Source organism: Drosophila sulfurigaster, chromosome 3 (genome assembly GCF_023558435.1).
Source record: "Drosophila sulfurigaster albostrigata strain 15112-1811.04 chromosome 3, ASM2355843v2, whole genome shotgun sequence".
NCBI lineage: Eukaryota > Metazoa > Arthropoda > Insecta > Diptera > Drosophilidae > Drosophila > Drosophila sulfurigaster.
In genome coordinates, this window is record NC_084883.1 from 47,518,023 (window position 1) to 47,524,660 (window position 6,638).

Here is a 6,638-nt window from a genome sequence, read left to right on the forward strand (position 1 = left end):
ATCATGTGCCACCAAGGGGAGGGCATCCTTATTAAGCACTGATATGCAATCAAACAAGTGCCATAAGTTATTAGACATTTAGCTAAGCTGAGCACTATAAATATTAGACATTTCATAGAAAAAAATCAATTAGGAAAGCTGTGAAGTATCCGCTAGCCATCTACAAAAGAGTGTGGTATTATTCTTGTTATAGTACCAAAGGTTATATTAGTTATAATATAGAGGCATTATTATTAACCCAATTAATATACAAAAATATTGATATAATATATAAAAGGTTATATTCGATATACCTATTATAGTAGCATTATAAATATTAGATGCCATATTAAAAAAAATACAATTGAGAAAGCTTGGAGTTATTCACTACCCATCCATCTACAAACAAGAGAGTATGGTATTAGTATTAGTATATCGAAATATTTCTAAAATATATCAAAGGTTATACTAGTTTCATTGTAGTAAACATCATGTCTTATGACATGATTTGACTTTTTTTTCGAAATTTAACAAATAAAAGAAAACTTTCAAAAAGCATAGCATATAAATATGTATTATACTATAATATCGTATATGAAAAATCTTTTAAAGATAGTTTAAAAATTACAAATTATAATATTATATAATATGTACTTAAGACCTAGATAATTTGTTCAAATACTTCAACTTACATATATGTCATAAAAGCTATATCGTTTTTTCATAATGTAGGGCTAAAGACACCATTTGACTTAATTCAAAAACTTGCAAGAAAAAAACGCCCACAGACTTTCTTATTAGTTCTTTCTTAAACACTAGACAATTGAACTTTACAATCTAAATCCTATCGCAGAAGGCATCATTACTCTTATGAAATCATTTTCTCAAAAAAGACTAAGAAGAAATTCTTCAAAGTGCTTTCAAATAGCTTTAACTTCTGGTAATATACAAATAATCTACAATATCGCCTACAAAAAATTTAATTTTCATAAATAATTACAAATTAGACTTTATTTTTTACTTTGACTTCCCTCAGAAAGAAAACAAATTGTTAAGAAAATTTCTTTAAGATAGTAGTAGAACAAATTTTTTAAGACAAAATTCTTCAAGATCGTAAAATATAAATAATAACTTATAATAATCACTTAGTCTTTCATCATTACTCCATTTAATAACTTCTTAACCCATTAGCTGATCAAAACATTTTAAAGATTGTAATATATTCAATTTTGCCTTATCGTGATAATACTAATGATACCATTTGACTTTTCTCAATATAGAACAAGAAAAAAATCAGACTTTCATCATTAGTCCTCTTATTGAAAACTTCAACAATATTTCAATAATCTTATAGCCTAATACAAATGAAATCCTATTGTAGTAAACATAATTAGTGTTTTCCCAAAATCGCCATGTAAAAATCACTTACACATTTTGCTCCTTACTCCTTTTTCTTCGGAACTTTTCTTCCACACTTGAGTAAATCACATGGCTAGCTAATTTTTGACTAATTACTTACCACGTCCGAACAAAGCAATTCAACATCGATTCTCATATGTGTGTGTGTGTTTCTGTGTGTGATATATTAAGTGCTCGCAAAGGGAAACATAAATTTTCAAGTTACTTCCGCCTGGGCAAATCGATCTTAAGAACTGCACTTCACAATGCTGCCAAATGCCCACAGCAAGTCACATAACTCAGGTCAACACAATGGGACCAAAGAGAGCAGCGAGCAAACGGCAAACGGCAAATATAAAAATTAATTAAAGTCCTTTTGGGTGATGTCTCAACCCCCTTGCAAGGGTGAGGAACATCAAATCGCGGCAATGTCTTCGTTTCGTTTTCCCTAAATTGTTCACACGTTGCGATTGCAACATCTTGTGGCATCTTTATACGCCTTAAAGGCTGCAACAACAATTGCCCACTGTCTGACCTCTGTCTCTCTACCTTTCTCAGTCTGTCCTTTCTCTCCATCTCTCTCTCACTCTCTCTGTCTGTATCTCTGCCACAATTGCGAGTCCTTGTAGCAGCCGCGGCGTCAAGTGATGCGCCTTTTTATTTAACGCCCCAAAAAGGTAACAACAACAACAACAAAACATCCCTTCTTTAATGCTTCCACCGATGTTGTTATTGTTTTGAGCTGTCAAATTTCGTTGTATTTTCATTTGTGTTATTTTATTAATCACAACAACACATTCGTTTTCTTTTCCCTTCCTTCAGCTGCACAACATCCTTTCTCAATTGCTGTCATTTAGTTTTGACTAATTATGCAATTTGTATGCAATCAAAATATTAATGATTTAATTAATATAATTATTATTATTATTTTTTTGGATGAATTATGCAGTTCTCTCTTTCGATTATTTTGCTTGCATTGATTAAAGCTGCTGCTGCTGTGCACTTTGTTTATTTATTTATTGCTCTCGCTCTTCTTATTGTTGTTTGGACGCGGGCAAAAAAAATTGTGAATAGCCACATGCAAATTTTCCAGTTGGTTTATTCTGCGCCTTCATGCGAACATCAATGCAAAAATTCTGGGCAGCCGCATTTCACAAAAAAAAAATGATAAATGAAAAAAACAATTAAGAAAGCTACAGTCGGGTGTGCTCGACTGTGAGATAGCCGCTATTCATTTTAAATAAAAGCGAAAGAAAATATGCCAAATTATTACACCGACTTAATACTGAAATGTATCGAATACTGTATTTGAAATTCGATATACTATTGCTTTCAAAATATACCATAGTTTACAAAATATACCGACAAAATACCATATACTTTAGTTTGCATGCCAAATACTGTTACGTTTCAAAATATACCAAATAGTGCAAAATATACCGACATAATACTGAAACATACCGAGTACTACATTTGGTATATCGATATATTATTACGTTCACAATATTCCACAAAGTGCAAAATATTCCGACAAAATACTAAAATATACCAAATACTATATTTAGTATGTTGATATACTATTACGTTCAAAATATACCATAAACTACAAAATATACCTGTCGTTTTTTCCCACATTCAATTGTTTTTAATTTCTAAAATTTATTTTCCAATCGCCAAATTTTCAGGATCCACAAAAGCTAAATTATCATAAATCACAAATCTATATTTTCGTAAGTAATAACACCCTTCGAGCCTATGGATAGAGGGTATAAAAATTCACAATAAATGAAAATAAATATTGCCAAATTTAACCCTTTATGTTGGCTCATTCATCGATGCAAAGACTTAATAAAAAGTCTATTTCTATAATTTAAAAATAAATAAATAAATTACCTTAATAATTTCATTGTTATTCAACACACATCTGACCACTAAATAACTTACTTGAAATACTTTAAAAAGGTGGTTAAAAATGAAAATGAATATAGCAAAATTTAACCCTTTAATAGGACGAACTTTCATAGTTCACTCATCGATGAAAAGACTCAATAAAAAGACGATACACACAATTTAAAAAAAAATATATATAAAATGGACTTAATACATAATTTTATTAGTATTTACCACACATTAAAAATTTGGCCAATACATTAAAAACTTTGAAAAAAATAAAAATTAATATGGCAACACATAACTCTTAATGTTGTCGAAGACTTCATAGATTACACTCAATAAAAAGCCTATTTCTATAATTGAAAAAAATATAAATAAATATATTAAATGTATTTAACGATTTCATTGCTTTTTACCACACAACTGACCACTAAATAATTTGGCCAATACTTTAAAAACGTTGACACGAAATGCAACAGCAGCGGAAACCGCAAACCAACCACACACAAACACACACACACACACACACACATGCAGTCCATTAATAATTATGCATTGTGTAATATTAATAAATTAAGCAATTAAGTACGCAATTATTTCAATACAAGCACCTGTTTACTGTCCACTTTTGACAAAAATTTACACATACTCAACGTACGCAAATAAAAAAAAAGAAAAACAGAATAAAAAAAAAACTGTGTAATAATATTAAATTTTCATGGACTGAAGTTATTATGAACTCGCGGCGAGTTTGCATAAAACTTTGTGAAAAATGTAATAAAAGAAATGGAAAACTTGCAGAAACTTTTGTCGACGTCGCTGGCAACTAAAAATCGCTTCATTCTAATTACTTCCTGTTTGGGTCCCAAGGGAAAACGGAGACGCTTCAAGTTGTGGATCGCGGAGCCGCAAAGAGAACTTCCTTTTGCTTCGTGCCTCGCTGTGGACACGTTTCTCTAGTTCGAAGTAGTGTCGAGTGTTGAGTGTCGAGTGTAGAAACTGGGCGCAGGGCGCATATAAAACAATCGTTTCGTAATAAAGATGAAAATTTTATTAAAAGATGTCGGAAACAGATGTCGTCGCCTCCCTTTCCACCAGCAGCCTGTGCCAAAGCAAAAGCCAAAAGCCAGAAGCGAGAGAGTCAGAGTCAGAGCCAGGCAACGTAGCAAACCAACCAACACACACAGTTTATAATCTTTTATCGCATTTTTTCTACTTGGTTGACACAAAGAGCGTATTTATGCGACTGTTAACGTTATGAAAAGCCCATAATTTGCCAGCCACCCTCCGCCTCGCTTGCTTTGCTGCTTTGCCATATAATAAAAATAATAAACGTTCCTCTGTTGAAAATCGATAGCAAACAGAATTCGCATTCAGTTTGCCAGCAGCCAACAGGGAGAGGGGGAAGGGAGCATTCAAGAGGGGAGGAGAGGGAGGTGGGCAGCAGCTGATATCGACAGTTGACTTGGCGGCGGCGGCGGTTGTCGTGGCTCATGAACTCAGAACTCAGAGTTCTGTTCTGTTATGCTATAGCTATAACGTTCCCATCGAGTGTCGTGTATAAATGTTTGCGCTTTATTATATTGCCCATCCACGCCCTCATCGAAACATATACGTCGGCAGCATCTTGTGACATTTTACCTTATTTTTACTTCTTTTTTTTCCTTTTTGCAACTCAACGTGCAATCGACATCCATTGTCGTCTCATGCCGATACACATTCGATTCGAGTACACGATAATGATATCCATATAATGATGCGCCTGTCAATTTCATTCCCCATTGGCATTTTCACGTCCTGGAGCAAGAAGAAGAAGACTCCCTGTTTGTCCTTGTTACAGAGCCTGCGAGTAGCCTTTTGATGCGATTAGGTTTTGTCGAAGTTCCTTAATACTATAAATGTTGAATTAGATTTGGAAAAAAGATATTGCCATTTAACTTCTAAATACCTATAAAAACATATATTTTTAATTTATTTATTTTGTTTTTTTATCTGAAAAATATGTACAATAATAATAATAATTTATATGTTTTTATGAACATTTAACAGATTAACGCATAACGTATAATAATAATTTTCATGTTATTTAATTGCTTTAGTTCATAAATTCTATAAACATATAACAGAAATTTAACAAACTGAATTTTTTTTAATATTTCTTCATTCTAATTTAATATTGTTTTTATGTTGTTAATCTGTCTTCATCCAAAAAAATGACTAACAAGATATATGTAAGTGCAATTTTGCACTTTATATTTTTAAATATATGTTCGAAAAATATGATCACTTAACTAAAGATCTTGATCTAATATTACAACATAAATTGTATATTATTAATCTCTTAGTTTATTATTACTCTTTTGAATAATTAATATTATATTTTATGATTATTTAAAGCTGCGATTAAGGAGTATAGAAAATCATTAAATTCATTAGCAAATTTCGCATCATAAAAAAAATATATTGTATTAACAAAGAATCTATTTAAATAAGAATTAGATATACAACTATGCAAAAGGACAACTTTTTTGTATTTACTTACATTTCTAATTTTAGAATTCCTTTTTTATTAAACTTGATTTAAAGAAATATTAGAAATATATAGTATTTAGAAGCAAAAATACAAATTACAAGGGAAACATTTCACTTAAAAATATATTTTAAGTTTGACATTATAAATATGAGGGATGTCTCTACGAAATATAGATGACAACTTTCATACACTGTTTAAAAATGTGAATGAAAGTTGTTATAAAAAAACATAAATGAAAAAAAATCTAGTATTTCGATTATTTTACAATTCATATATTTTTATTCTTCTTTTTATTTAGACTCGTTTTAAAGAAAACATTAGAGAAGTGGATTTAGAAGTTTAAAGTTGTGATTGTAAAAACATGATAAATAATAGATATGGGATATAGATAAATCTCTCACTCTACAAATAACTTGTATTATAACCCAAAAAATGGCAACATTCTGGCCAAATAAACATTCAGAGTCCTTTTGCTGAGAGCACGATGAAAGCCACGAAAAGCTAAAACATTGAAATAAAGCACAAAACAAAACTCAAATCATTTACATATTTCCAATTCAGCAAACACTTTTATAACACACAATAGTAGCTCAATTCTGCCGCCGAAAACAATTAAAACTTTTGTTTGTTTTCAACTTTGTCTTCAGCAACAGCGACTGGAAATGGAATTGAAATTGTTAGGTACGAAAATATTCCCCCCAAAAGAGTGTGAAGTGTGACCCCTTTTTGATTTGACAAGTAAAGGATTCAGTACAAATACTCGTCCCTCTTCAGCCCACTCATCAAATAATTGTCCTCATATGCATTATGTTGGCGACAAAGGGATCCCTACTAC